The sequence below is a fragment of the Schistocerca americana genome, chromosome 4 (assembly GCF_021461395.2).
Source record: "Schistocerca americana isolate TAMUIC-IGC-003095 chromosome 4, iqSchAmer2.1, whole genome shotgun sequence".
Taxonomy (NCBI): Eukaryota; Metazoa; Arthropoda; class Insecta; order Orthoptera; family Acrididae; genus Schistocerca; species Schistocerca americana.
Genome location: NC_060122.1, coordinates 763,822,745 through 763,839,355, shown reverse-complemented (window position 1 = coordinate 763,839,355; position 16,611 = coordinate 763,822,745).

Genomic DNA, 16,611 nt, shown 5'->3' with positions numbered 1-16,611 from the left:
ACAACAACAGTTTTTTTTGCGTAGAATCCAACTATTGACAATGAGACATGAATGAAATATTCATGTGAAGTAACAATCAGTTAAAGTTACGTAAAATTTTATAACATGGGCAGCCACGGCCTTGAAATTCATAGTAAACTGAACTTGAATAAAACCACAAACAGCTGTTACTTCATGATTTATTCACACGACCGGTTTTGTTGCGTTAAAGCAGTATCTTCAGGTGGTAAGGAGTGTGACATAGATTAGCACACGAAGATGCCTCCAACGTTTGTAGTATCAGAATCCAAGCCCATGAAGAGAGGAAATAGCCAGAAAATAATAACTTCAAACTAATCGGAACCAAGAATGAACACATAGGGTAACAGGAGACACCGTAAGTAATGGCTAACCATGTTGTTGATTGTCACGAGGGATAGCCCCTGGAGGCGATCAGCTTCGTTCTGAATTGGCGGGGACTGCCATACGACAGGAGGCGCTAGTGTCACTCCAGTGCTCTGCCCTCGTGACAACCAACTGCAGGGTTATCCATTAGAAACGGGGTCTCCTATTATCTGATATGTTCCATCTGGGCTACGATTAGTTGTCTACAGTTTGTTACTCAGTATTTGCTGTAATAAGACCAGGAAGTCAGATACCACATAACTGAATCCAGGAAATTAAAAAGTAATTAAACGTTGGGTCGGAATCGTACTGGAGTACTGTAGCGTGAAACTCTATTTACTGCATTAAACTATTCAGCATGGGTACTCCATTTTGAATGAAGATCGTTGCCGTAGAAATTGTCATACATATTTTTGTACTGTTACTATGGTGTCAAATCAGTTATAAGCTGGCTGTCAGTGGTACATGTGGTGCTGTCGTGGAGACCGGGACGGTGGAGGTTAGAGACAGATTAGGGAAACAGCAGGTTCGAACAGGTAAAACAGGTGAGTTTTCTGTGCACGGTAGGCGGGACCGTAGGAAAAACGTCGTCTGGTACTGAACACAGTAAATTGAGGGAAACTGGTAACTTGCAGAATTTCTGTGAAAAATTGGTACCACAACCATTTGAGCTATCGTAGAAACAAGTATACTGTCAAAAAGAAAATTACAAGCAGCAAGTGTTAATTGATTCGAGAGTACCTTCGTCATCTACTCCCGATTTTAATGTACCTCCGTTTGCTAGCACCTAATTGTTGCTTCTCTTTACAAACTTACCAGTTCCGGCCTGGAAGCAGTTTGGTGCCATCGAGCGCACCCACTATTGCACCACTCGCCCAACCGCGTCGTCACCAAGCGAGATGACGCAGTTGTTAGCACACTGGACTTGCACTCCGGAGGACGACGGATCAAACCCGCGTCGGGCCATTCTGATTTAGGTTTTCCGTGATTTTTCTAAATTGCTTCAGGCAAGCACCTGGACATTTCCTTTGAAAGCACGGGCGACTTCCTTCCCCACCGTTCCCTAATCCGATGGGACCAATGGCCTCGCTGTTTGTCACCTGCCCCAAATCAGCCAACCAACCAACAACTGCGTCATCCGACGAAAGCATGCTTCAAGCAGGTGCTCCTCCATCTGATCAGAATGGCAAAAATCACTTTGTTCAAGGTCAGGACTGTACGATGTGTATCCAGCAGCCCGGGACTGAGATTGAATTCACGGTGCATGAGGGCAGACATTATGCTGAAGCAAAACTAACATTTCTTGAAAGCTTCTCTCTCTCCTCTCCGTTCCGATTTTCGCTCCGATCTTCTACATCTACATCTACATCTACATCCATACTCCGCAAGCCACCTGACGGTGTGTGGCACAGGGTACTTTCAGTACCTCTATTGGTTTTCCCACCTATTCCAGTCTCATCTTGCACTAGCTCACAGCAGCTACCACTCGTAACTACACTGGTTTCCAATATTATAGCAACAAAAGGGAACTGTGCAAGGCTGTGTTTATTTTGCCACAAAAAATTATAAACAGGTGACAGTAAAGTAGAAAAAATGTAAATAAAACAATGAAAACAACTGCACCTTCCGTAATAGTAGACAAAAATGTTCATCATTTTTTCAAAGTTAACGGATTTGCACACACATTTGGGCAATGATTAATGCGCTCAATGTGGGATGTGACTACCTCTGGCAGTAATAGAGGCCTGACAACGGCGGAGCATGCTGTGAATGAGGTCACCAATCTCACGCTGAGGCAATCATGCCCGTTCTTCATACAGAGTTACTCACTAATCTTGGAGAGTGGTTGGTGGGCACTGACGTGATGCAACGCATCTGCCTAGAGCGTCCCGGACATGCTCTATGGGATTCAAATCGGAGAAGCGACCTGGTAACCCATGGTCTGTGACGTCCAGCTTTATCATCCATCAGTAAAAAGTCTGGGCCCACAGCAACTCGCAGTAATCACACATGATGTCCAACGAGCTTGTCACGATACCCGACAACAGTTCAATCTTGCCGGATCACGTGTATAATTTCATGAAGAGGTGTTCGAGTGGTCAGCATAATCCTTGCCTACACAATGGAGATACTCCTTGACATCAGTCTCTTTACACAATATTTTAATCCCGAAATCTTGTTTCATATTTCCTTCAGATGCGAATCTATTGAGAATCACTCTCCAGACCAAATTGGGACTCATTTGTGAAAGGAACATTGATGCACTGTTCAACTGTCTAGGTGGCATGTTGACGACTTCACTCTAGACGTTCGCTTCTATGAAGACGTGTAATAGTCCTGACAGTAAAGACCACTCTACCGAATTCTTCTGCACATTTGTTTGCTACAACAAGTCCAGTGGATGCTGCGAAGTGAGATGCGTGAGGCGACGAGCGAGCTGTGGCACCCTGCAAATATTCTAAGTTAGGAGTTGGTGTGACCACACGGGCCGCTCGGCAAGCCGGGGCTCGTCAGCAACCGTGTGGTGTCGAACATTAGCCGGAGCAAGAGGGGTAGCCCCAGCGCATGGTCCAGGCCGACCGCGTAGCTGGGAATTCCATGTTGACGCTGTGTCGCGGAATTTGCTTTGTGTCGATTTAGGAGATTTGTGTGCCGGGACTGCCAAAGATGGCGGACTTTGTGAATCCATAATGGCAGACATTTCACATTTCATGTAGAAATTAATAAAATTAATAATAGCCAGAGGAATCATGATACCTTAACAAGAAACATGTACGTACTGTTATTTGCATGTCGATTCTGATGGTGTAATCAGATATTCAATATCTGTATTAGTTTAAAGTTTAGTATCTGACGGTAAATTATACAAGTAACACCCAGCAACGAATTTCCAAAACCTAAATGGTTCATCTAATTTTGTCGATCGACGTGTCTTTAGAAAGCTATTAGTGTGAACCTAAATTGGTATGAATTTACTGGCATGTAACCTGAATAGTACAGCAGTTATGAATTTCCAAAATCTAAACGGTTTATCCGATTTTGTCGCTCGACGTGTCTTTAGAAAGCTATTGGTGTAAATCTGAATTGGTATGAATTACAGGCATGTAACGTGAATAGTACATGAGTTACTGGAGGTCAAAGTGGCCGATTACTACTGACCGCGTCAGGCCGTAAGTACTCCACAGTTACACGGAAAAACGGTAGCAGCATGCTTATAAATATATTTATTCGTCCAAGTCTTTGTTTATATCCGATATATACTATTCATGAAGAAATTGGTCAAACATTTACTGTGTTTTAGAAAGCAGAGAGACATTAGGCTACTGGCCTACTTCTGTTTCTATTCCTTTGATATATGTTTATTTAATTTGTTTATGTATTTAATTATGTGTCTTAGAACATGTTCATCGTCCAGTCACAGGAATATATATTTAATTTCAAGTTATTTAAATGTAAATCCAGTATTTAGTATGTGTTTCAATATGTTTGTGAGTGTGCGTTGGCTTGGGGACTTGGCGTGAGCGCTCTAGCCAATCACAGCGCTCGTTACTACGGTAGGCGACTACCGAAGTCAATGGAGAGGCTGTGTGGAAGTGTGGGAGGAGCATCGGGTGGCACGGGACACGGGGGAGTCCCGGTCCGGTAGGCACAACGGACAGTCGCAGGAAATACCTGGAGAGTGTTGAGCAGTTTGCGCGTGGTCATGGGAGATAGAAATATTTCGTAGTGCCGACTTGTGCACTTGTGAGATTTCTGTGGCTTCTGCAGTGAAGATGTAGTATGCGTTAAGAAGTTAATATCTTGCGAGCTATGTTGTTGCTCATAACTAATTACGTGAAGTAGGAATCTATTGTTTCCCTGTTATTCAATTTATATTTTATTTCATTGCTGGACTATCGACACCAATAAGTGTTTTACAGTAATAAATCGCATTCTCATAGGTACTTCTGCTATAGTACTCATCATTTAAAGTCGTTAAAAAAGTACCTGCAAATTTTATTTAATTGTAATCTTTCATTTATAAATTTCTATGTTACATTCAAAATTCGCAATTGCCGAGTGATAGGAACCTTCGACCATTCGATTCATGTGTGTATTCATATTGTATACTGTAGACTCAGCAGTATTTGGCTTACTTTCAGTGTCTTTAAACTGTCGTCACATTCGAGAAACAACAAAACGATTCATTTTCGACTGTCCTCCCATTCTTCCTATGACCCTCCACCACAGAGAGTCTGTCTTCTCTGTGCCGTACTAGACTGTCTGTGACTGTGTACATAGAAGTTGTGGATGTGGGATTACCTGGAAAACAATACCCCGTTTGATAGGCCCCCTGATGTTATCGTTGGCGTGGTTGTCCGATGACTGGAATGAAATCTTCCATCAATCTTACGGACATCTATTGACAGTTTGTGTGATTATGTGTAAATTAGACACAGGACGGATAAATAGCAGTTTGTTGCTTTAACGTTGGACGCCAGTGTATTTTACTTTTGCAAGTATTTACATCTACATCTACGTGATTATTCCGCATCTAACAACGAAGTGCCTGGCAGAAGGTTCATCGAACCACCAAGTATAAGACGCAGCAGTGGATGTTTTTTATGGGAAAACACTGTCACCATCAACCTATTCCAAAAACTTTTTAAATTCAGTCTTGCAGGCGAAGAGGGACGTTTCTGCGTTCAGCCGCTTACTCTGTGTTTCATAATGAGGAACCCACGTCTCGCCAACGGTTATCACGCAAAATGTTTTCAACCCTTTAGTGCCAGAACTGTTTTTTGGTAATTCTTTACGTTTCTTGCTTTTACCTTGTTGGAACATTGAAAGAAACAGCATTTAGAGATAAAAATCCGTGTTTAGATTTATGGTTCTAACATAATATACCGTACCATATAGCTAACGCTAAGCGCTATTCATAACAAAATATACATCTTTATGAAGAGCTTACACGTCTTTGCACTACCAAAAAACAAATTAAAGATGGGTACAGTTTGCAAAACAGAAGAAAAATAACCAATTATTTGGTGCGATTAGCAGGAAAACATTCAACACACAGTCCCACATTACATTTCCTGCACTGGTTACCTACTGATGTCTTACAGTTTGTTTCAGTACAACCTCTGTTGAGTTCCTGTATTTTCCCAGTCATATGCTTCATTCCATCAAAAAGGAGCTCCTTTGCTACAACACTGGAGTGTGGGGTTCGTCCATATCCTTTTGGTGGTGTTGCGTACCTACTCAAGTATAGGTGCACAATTTCTCTTCGAAAATTTGCATGAGAGATCGTATTGCCATTTGTGTGGTAGAGTAAGCAGGCATTGTGTACACTGACGTGCAGTAACCAAATAACCAAATAACCAAATAAAAAGAGCGAAATACTTATTCTCGTTACAGATATTTACCCTTTACAGATTCAAAATTTATCCCATTCGATCGGTTCAAGCCACATGTTTGTTGTATTTTGTCGAGTTGGACGGTTGAGGAACTACTGTGTGTTTCTTGACTGCTGGGGTATCTTTCAACATTAGTTACTGGGTTCACACCAGTTACGTTTGATGCTGTCGAACTAACGGTGATGGCATCCCATTTACATGGAAACAGACCATTATCTCTGTTATGTGGCAGAGTGACTATTATTCTATGGAATGGAGATGTTTTAGAGGATAAGATTTCCTCTCACAGTGCCAGTGTACCCAGAATAATGCAACATTATGGAAACTATAGATATGATAGATTAATGAGTAAAAATTAATAAATTGCTCTCATTAGTGCTTAGGAGAAATCGCTGAAATTCCAGCATATGTCCCTCCGATACAAATAGTTTTGCGCAAATTAAAATAAACCGTTACTTTATTAAGGAACCATCTTCAGTTTTTGAACCTAAATGATAAAATATTTTAATTGTTGTTCTTAATTCATGCTTCGATGGCATTCAGGCTTTATAAAAACTGATTAAATTAAATTTCCAATACTGTTCACAGTAGTGGACTGCTTCTGACAATTAATAAAGGAATGAAAGAACAGATTTGTAACTATTCTTATGTAAGCGTAGTGAGATTATAGTTCATTGTTGCCCAAAAGGTCAGTAAAAGTCAAGTACTGTGCACCATTAATGTAACAATGTGTGCTAATGGGTTAATGTGATTTCAGTATTTCCAAAGGTTCCTGTTCGTCTGTCAGTTGTCATGTTACCCAATGAACACAAACTTTTCCATAGTTTACAGACTTACAGACGGTTGCAGATTTCGTACTGCGGGCGATGTTCGACTTATGCGCAGTATCATTTCTGACATGATGATAATCAAGAATTCTTCGCTCATCTGTTCTTCTCCGTTTTCGATGTGGATGGTTCACCCGATCGGTCTACGTCGCAGACAGACATATGCCAATTTTAATGTGATTTATCCACTTCTAAGTGGTTATTTGACTAGGAGAGCTGTCACCATACTGGCACAGCATTCTACGAATAATCTTTGCAGCTTTAGTCACTGCACAGTGCAGAAAATAAATCTCTCCCCTTATTTCCTCCTTCGTGTGTACGGACAACGAAGCACCAGTAATAAAATACACTGAAATCACTGCAAAAAGAGGTAATCACTGAACCAACGCAGCTAACGCACTACAACAGTCGTGAAGGTTCTACAATTAGTTGAGTCACATGTTCTGTAGATATTTTGAACGATTTTATTTTGAAAAGATGTGGAACGCGTCAGTTTACAGGATATGCATGTACGGTTGATTCTGACATTACTGAACATAATATTTTTCACTCTTACACATGCAAATCCAGTTAAAAAGTACGTTTCTTTTAAATTTTTTTTGCAATTATAATTTTTACTTAAAATTCGTTATAGAATAGAAGGAGTTGTCCAGAAGGATCATTTTTGGATTTGAAAACTGTCAGGCACTTTATGTTATTCGACAATGGTCAATATTCATAGAGGTGTATTGCGTCTTTGCAATCGAATGAAAGGTGGTTTGCGTTTTGGCAAAAAAACAAACGATCTTTCATTTAGTTGCAAAGATGGATTACACTTCCATGAATTTGAAGCAACCAGGGAACGGCGGGATACAGATAAAATACGAAAAATGGTCAAAACTTTTTGTTGATACGTAGTGATGTCATCTCTGTGCCATTGAAAACGTTAACAATGGGTAATAATGGTCATTTTTTCCTTCTAGTGTTGTAGGTACAGATATCACTATTCTACTCAAATAGTGATGGTGTATTTATGACAAATTTCATCAGAGATGTAAGGGTGCACTTAAAATTTCTAAATCCTTAAAGAGGTTCCTACAATAAGACTGTAGATGAACACCAAATATTATTCCCAATGTTCCCTTTTGTTCAATCATTACTTTATTTGTAAGTGAAGAGCTACAACAAAAGAATTATTTCAGAAGAATTTAGCGAACGGGAATAGATTACTTTACGAAACAGATCATTGGTTTCCAAGACCACTAATCATTGCAGTAACGGGAGTAGCTGAAGTTAATTCTTCGAGCAGCTTAGGAATACGGTGCTACATTTACGACCACGTGCGTCCTCTGCATTTCACACTTTAGTGCCTGGCAGAGGGTTTTCCGAACCGCCTCAGACTATATCTCCACCGTTCCATTCTCTCTGGGCAAAACGAACACTTAAATCTTTCTGTACGAACTCTGATTTATCTTGTTTTATTGTGATGCATGATCATTTATCCTTATGTAGGCTGGAGACAATAAGATATTTTCACATTCAGAGGAGAAAGTTGGTGATAGAAATTTCGTGAAAAGATCTCCCCGCGACGAAAAACACCTTTGTTTTAATGACTATCATCCCAACTCGCTTTTCATGTTTTCGTGACACTGTCTCACCTATTTTGAGATGATACAAAACGCGCTGCCCTTCTTTGAACTTTTCCGATGTCTTCCGTTAGTCCACTCTGATTAGGATCCCGTACAGTACAGCAGTATTCTAGCAGAAGACGAGTAAGTTTAGTGTGGGCAGTCTCTTAAGTAGACCTGTTCTACGTGTTCTGTCAATAAAACATGGTCTCTGGTTTGCCTTCTGCACAACGTTATCTATGTGGTAGCTTCAACTCCCAGTTCAAGTCTTCATTAATAAGTACACCCTAAAATGTGGAGCTTTCTATTGAGCTCTGCTCATGTGCTACACCAATTGTTGGTATCTATTTGTTTTACGGAACTGATTAGAGTGTGTTTTGTCAAAGATTATCATTTTTGTGTCAGTGCTGTCAACCTGTTTAGCAGAAAGAGACTCTGCTTTTACTTATTGACGCACCCTCGTAAAAAGCTGTAAGAGGTTCCTTGGCATAGCCTAAAAAGAAAAAAAAGAATCCACTGCATTGAATGCTTGACCGCCACTGTGTGCTGCGCAGTCTTTGAAGCGGAACTCGTTTGAGTAACTTCGGCAGCCAATGGTCAGAGGGCTTGAACTTATGATGGCGGCTTGCATTACAGTCGAGATGAAATACATGTCTCTCGGCCGTATAAACAGACGCTGGATCTGCAAAACACTGGTCGCAACTCTCATATAACCTCTCTCTATTGCTGATACTTTCTCTCCTTTCCTTCTTCCACCCCCCCCCCCCCCCTCCCTCCCTCACTCTCTCTCTTTCTCTCTCTCTCTCTCTCTCTCACACACACACACACACACACAGTCTCAGTAAAAGAGAAACAGAGGCAGAGAGAGATGCAACAAGTGGTCAGGTCGCGATGCACAGTCCGCAAGATTTATTGGCGGCCCTTTATGCTGGCTGTCGCGGGAAGTGGGGCAGGGAATTAAGATGCCAGGTAGATAGCGGCTCATTGTATAGTCTGGCCTCTCCGGCGCGGCGTAGCGACACCGCGGGGCGGACAAGGCGGTTATTAGCGCCCCCATTCAGCGGCCCCTTGTCCCGTTTGTCTCGTCTGCCGATCGGCAGGCCGAACACGTCCTGGTTCTTAAGGCGTAGCTACTCCGGGTCCTACTCCGGAGCCCTAAAGCTGTCTTTCTGGGAAAAATCGACAAGTCGCGACTGCTGGATCTTGTTAGCGAACTGCAGTGAGTATTCAGAATGAAATGCACCAATGAGCAACAGGTAGAGAGTTTGACAGTCTCTAGAAGACAAGACAACTGCTGGATCAGAACCTGCCATTACTCCTGAACTACATTCAACAGCGAAAATGTAGCTACAGTTCAATGTGCTCATTCTTACTGACCGTTTACTATCCATTTCTTGAAAAGAGACAAAGTAATTTTCTAGCTGAATTACTTTATCTTATCGGAAGTAGACACTACTCCTACCACGTAGGTGAATATGCTTTAGCAGCCCATCTTACCGAAAAAAGCCGCGAAAAGAATGATAAATCTCTTTCGCTTGAAAAAAAAAAATCACCTTACATTGACATTGCAACGTCTGCCAACTTTGTGTTCAATGATATCTATAAATGGTTCACCTGAAATGGTCTGACTTTAAATTTTAATAATGCGCTGTACATTCATTTCTATGGGTCTTAGAAAGTGCAGAAGGACATAAGTCTACGCTGTAACGATCAAGATATATTTCATGTAAATTCTTCTAAATCTTCAGGCACATCGATAGTAAATTAAATTGGTTGCGCCATATTCTGGACATGAGAAAAAGACTTAGTTCAACAGCTTATGTTCTCGGTATTATAGCAGCTACTGCAAATGCTGATGCTGTTGAGGCTGCTTAATTTGTCTATTTTCATTCATTGTTGTCATGTGGCATAAAGGTTTGGGGAAATCAACCAATGGCAAATAAAGTATTTGTCACTCAGAAAGGAGCAAGCCGAATTGTAAGTGGAGTGAGTAGCAGTCATTCATGTAGAAATCTTTTTAAAACACGAAAATATTAACGGTGACCTCACAATATATCCTATCCCTTATGCCCTTTTTAGTTAAGAACCTACCCATGCTCAAAGCCAACAGGGGCTATCATATGTCACAAGATCAAAACATAACTTGCATGTTGATGAAAAAAAAACTGGAGCCTAATACAAAAAGGTGTGCACTACTCAAGCAAAAGGGTGTTTAATGCACTTCCTATGGACACAAAAAATCTTACTAACGTGTTACCACAATTTGAAAGTAAATTGGAAGAATACCTTCTGAAACACACTTTTTATTCTCGTGATGAGTTCTTTGACATAAACATCTCTACATTCATGGAACATTGACTTGAAGTATTTGCTGTTGCAACTTTGTAACCTATGTCAGAACAACAATGTACTTCACTTCTAGAAAAGTTATAACTTAATATGGAATAACTGTAATTTATTATTGTACTGTTTTATACGTCTGTTTTAGTTTAGGAAGAGCCTAATCTCGTAAATGTTAACATATTTTCTTCCTTTACACATATTGCAATTTCTTATCTTTTAGCATGTATAAGTAGGCTACTGTTCTCACGTAAAATTACGACTCGTTCCACACCCATACAGTTCTCTTGTATACTGGATCTACGGAACACGAATAAATAAATAAATACCTGCTCTGGCACTCTTGGACTCGTTCTCTGGGAACAGTTTAGAAGCTGAAATTTGATACATTTATGTATGTCTTAAAATTAGATTGTGCATGATCTACTGCTGAAGGGCATAACTACGATCTAAGGAGTTGTAGAGAACAAGTGTTGAATATTATGTTTGGATTATACAAATCAACCACCGACGGCCTTTGCTAATTCAATACATCGAAAGATAACAGCAAGTATAGTGTGGTACAACGTACAACAGGATCACTAACAACAACAGTGTCTGTGTTCACGCAGTAACTACATTTATTACAGTACATTGTCCTTAAGATATATATGCATGTCTGAAGGGCGTTGTACTGTAATAAACGCATTTACTGCGTAAAATAAAACACTGTTGCCATTAATGATATGATCACACCCGGCGAGGCTAAACTGACAATGCGAAACAACATTGGTCCTCCTACGCTTAGTTTCACGTGTGTGCGAATATTTGGGCTGTGACTGTGTGATATACGGAGGACTGGACAGACACTGCGGGCTCGCTCGGCAGCCGAAGTGTTTAAGGCGACCGCTCACTACAAACCAGAAATCTGGGTTCGAGTCCCGGCCCGGCATAAATTTTCATTTGTTACAAGGACCTGACGCCAATACGTATTCATAATGTGTGAATCCATTTCATGGCACACCAAGATTCCTGGCACACGTGGTTCATTGCTGAAGACACAAAATGCTGTAAGTAACCACGTGTTACCGAAGCATAATCGGAACAGTAAATAAAACAGGTAACTTATTAAAACTGCTGTAGGTGCGCGGAAAAACTAAAAATATAATAAACATCAAAGCAGCTTGAGAGAGAATAGATGAAACTACAATGGTCGCATTGGACAAGTATACAACTTGACCCATAAGTAGCCTGTAACGTAAACACCTGGCACTCAATCTCTACCTAGCCACAATATTCACAGCCGTATCGGCCAACTTATGAATTTAATTTCTTTCCGTGATTTGCAGAAGAAATTAACGTACATACCAAAGGTATTGGAGCCATCTAACAAGGAATAACGTTTCAATACACTCCTCGCGCTCGTCGGCAAAAATACAAACGCCAGGCGATGTGGAAAGTAGTCGTGTCATTTAGATACTCGTCCGATCAAACGAGGATCGGATTGAAGGCTATTTAAGGATTGTGCAATGCTACATAAAATGTTGTTACCACAGTGAAATACATACGGCGCAGCTGTTTACACGTGGTCCCAGGAGACGATATGGACTGAAATTTCTTCTCCAGTCGCGGTAGCAAGAACGTTAGAACGAGTGGAAAACAAATCTACTCATGACCAATGCTCAAAGATCTTTATGCTTCGACATAACCGATAGTAGAAGCAGTTAATATAAACACATCGGTGTGCCAAAATAACTGGAGCACTGACCTCTACAGGGTATTCGGAAATTCCCATAAGAAACTTCTAGGTTTTGTAGAGGAGACAGACTACAAAATATATTTTGAGTAGGGAAGACTGTTTCAGTTCAGATGTCTAACTCATCCACTTATGCTTGAGTATTAAATTAGGCGTGACGCAGTACAGTTATTAGATAACAATTGGAAAAGAAACATAATGGAGACACCCATTAATTACTTAAGAACATTTGTTTGGATTAACGTTTAAATATTACATATTTACATTATTCCAGAACAAAAAGGAACCCAGCATACTGTAGGTACAGAACAGTACTTATGCGTTACAATAGCGGTTTGATGTGGCGACCACCAACATTGTTAGAGACATGGAACTAACGAAGCATGTTCTGGTACATACTCTCCATCCCATGAGGTGTGTCTACTACAGCGACCAGAACTTGTGTCAGCCGATGTACCTCTGACTCTACTGGAGTCCCGTAAATTAAACGCAATTTACATCAGGTGACCGTCTGGCGTAGTAAACGCCATACTGCCTTCCCTATTGCATACCAGGACAAGCAATTTTGAGATTTTTCACTTTCCCTCAGCAGACATGGCAGCGTTACACATCTAAACTAAGACCGTCGTAGAACGGAAATGGTACGTTTCCGGACATGGGTTTCTATTCAAAATATTATGTATTCACTCCCCTGTGCTATCCCTAGAAGTTTGTAACGGGAATTTCAGAACACCTTGTACACATTCTGTTTTTTGTTAAGTATCCTCATCCCGAAACAATACAATGTCGGCGTGTCGTACTATCGGCATATTGCAGCCCACATTCTCCGCCACGCAATTATGTCCGGACCTCTAGTCAGACACGTCCCCGTCACAACATGGCTGGCTGGGCTAATGAGCTTTTTAAGATTCCTATCACAGCATCTCGTCCAGGACAGGTTATTATGATGGCAGATGCCGAGCACTGCCAACTACGCAGAAGAAAATGGAAGCGTTTTGGATGTGGTACTATAGGCGGATTCGAAAATTATATGGAATTTTGAGATAAATGAGGTTCTCCGAAAAATATTTGAGGAGAGGTCCATATGAGACACCTTGACAAAGAGAATGGACATGAGGATAGGTCATCTGATAGGACATCGGGAATAACTTCCACTATTCTAAACGGAGCTGTAGAGTGTAAAAACTGTTGGGGAAGACACTGGAATGTATCCAACAAATAACTCATCACGTTGGGTGCAAGCGCTACTCCGAAATGAGGAGGTTGGTACAGGCTCTTTCTGACCAGTGGCGTCTGCTAACTGTACAACTTTTCACTACAGCAACGTGGGGTCTTACTGGCACAGTGCAATTAGTAAACGATTTGTACACTAATAAACTTCTCCCCACTAACAGACCCCTGTTGCGTCTTCCACTACCTCGTCGACAACTGACTGCACACGATAACTGAGCCAGTTAAATCAACCGATTACCTCTTCCGTCTCTGTGTCTTTGTAGGTAGCTGAACTCTGCTTAATACTACCGAAAATGTGTAAAAAGTCCCTCTGATGATTGGAGGAATTACGTGCATGTTTTCCAATGACCACTTTGTTATACTGACATCTATCACAGTCAATTAGGTTGAATATTTCAAGTACGCAAATTGCCTCACAGAAAAGAAGTGAAGCACCCAGAAGACATCGTCGAACGTCAGTGCAACTTCGTACTCGAATACACAGTTAGTGAGTATGTAAATGAATAGAGTTGTGTTTCTCAGTAATAGGTAGAACGTCCAGCAGAGTGCATTAGTGTTGCTCGTGTTTAGTGCTGGTACCAGGCACTGTAGGATATGTAACGGGAGTGAACAGTGTCAGGTGTCGAGTCATCTCTGTGACTGACATCGAGAAGCCATGCACTCCTGGGTGACAGCGGTATTAGCATCTGAAAGATTTTGGAACAGACCTTACAGTGTGCCTCCATTTGGCACTCTGATTGAATCGTGCAATATCCAGAACTATGAGGCATTCGGGTGTGATACTAGCCCAGTGTTGGACTGCGTGGAAACGTGAGCGCAGGCTAAGGTTCCGTTCGACGACGCCTGACCATCACAAGGGAGGACTGCCTTATAGTGCACGAAGCACATAGTAACCGCTTCACAAGTGACCATGGAATTCAAGGACAAATAATTGGCTCCCTGCAACAGTCTGTATCACCCCACACCATCGGTCCGAGACTAGGGAATGCCCTCCCGTGCCTAGCCTTGCGTTAACACTACAACATAAGCGGTTGTGTTTTCGAATGGTGCCCTGACTGGGGAGCATGGACTGCTGATGGAAAGCATCATCATGAGCTCAGTGATGAATCATGATTCAGCATCAGCTTGGACGACCATCGTCGTCAAGTACATAGGCGACATGGGGAACCTCACACTCTTACTATGTTTAGGAGAAGCACAGTGTCATGTTGCACGGAGCCATCGGGTATGACTTCAGGCCACAGCTGTTAGCGACTAGAAGGAAATCATGGGCATCCTGCGTTCTCGTGTGTTACCTCTCAAGCGACAGTATCATGACGCCATTTACAACAGGACAATGCTCGTCCACACACGGCATGGGTCTGTATGAACTGTATGCTTGATGTTGAGGTACCCTCATGGCCAGCGAGATTCCAGCACCTGTCCTCGGCAGAATATGTGAGGGACAAACTCGTACGTCAACTTCATCCTATTGGCAGCACCCAGGATGTCAGTTTCCAGTTACAACAGTTGTGGGCCAACTTGGCACAATAGAGGATACAACGACTCTGTGTCACCTTTCTCAACCGAATTAATGCATGCATCCAGGCCAGAGAGAGTGTTTACGTCACACTGATAAATGGACTCATACTGCCTAGTTCTTCATAAGTTTAACACGATTCTGTAATCACTGGAGTAACCACATACTCACTCAACTCGTTAAATATCGTTTCGGTTCCTCTTTCCCTTCCGGGTGATTTTTTTCGTCAGGCAGTGTTTGTCCAAAGCGGAACGAAATTACTGATTCTTATATTTTTCAGAAGATTTAGGTAGAGCGCCTGATATTGACAAATAAAGTTTTCTCTTTTTCCACTGTTCTAAGAAATACAACCCATTCGAAACGGATAGTGCGTCACGAGCTTTGACGTTTAAGAAAATGGAATAGCTGTGACCTAAGCCCTTACACTGGAACTATTTTCAAAGTGAACCGCGACTATGCTGATGATTGTCCAAATACGAGACGCATTTAGTAAACAATGCAACATACCTTTTTCTCATAGCAGGTTCCTTGTATTCAGTATTGCAGTACACCATATTACTCCCCACTCCTTTGGCTACTAAATCCTATTTTTCAACATTATATCCGTTCAGTGCTACGGCCTTATGTCATCTTAATGGGCCTGTATACCCGTATGGTACCACTCTACTGGTCGACTTCGGAGACACCGTCTTTCTGCATCAATAATGTTCCCATCATCCACTTACTGCTTCCTGCGGAGTGCGTCCCTTCATGAGGTCGGAGAGAGAGAACTCTGAGGGTGGGAGAATGGAGCTGTAGTGTGGCTGTGGAAGAAGAGTCCAATGAATTTTTCTGAGTTCCTCTCGAATGCGCTGACTTGTATGAGGTCTTGCCTTGTCATGGAGAAGGAGAAGTTCGTTTGCATTTTTGTGGTAACAAACACGCAGGAGCCGTTTCCTCAATTTCTTGAGGGTAGCACAATGTACTCCAGAGGTGATAGTTGTACCGTGAGGGAGAACATCGAACAGAATAACCCCTCCAGAGTCGCAGAAGTCCGACACCATTACTTTAATGGCAGAGGGTGCGACATTAAACTATTTCTTTGAGGAGAGGTGATACGGCGGCACTCCATGGATTGCCGTATCTGTCCTGGTTTTTAATCTTCTTTGAGGAGCGTTGTGTTATAAGTGAAGAAATATTCTGTAGAAGGAACCCACCGCATAACTCCTCTCGTTCCTAAAATTAACACATTTACCCAGGTGATGTAGAAAATGCTGTACACCACTATTGTAACAGTCCTCAGTCCGGAAAAAGTATTTTTACCGCAGCAGTAACCTTGTCTTTCTGGTGAAATTTTGCCCTCGCATATTTCATCACCTGAATGTTCGACATAGTCACGATCAGACTCGTAAGGCGCAACCAATTCCGCATAGGCGGTCCTTCGTTGTTGACCATAAGTAACCCCAAATTATGGACGAGTGTATCAGCACTACCAACAGATGTGTTTGTTATATTTGTTAGTGATCCATCGATGACCTGAAATGAGAGTGCACGCACGTTCCAACATTGCAGTAGTCACAGTTGTGTGCGG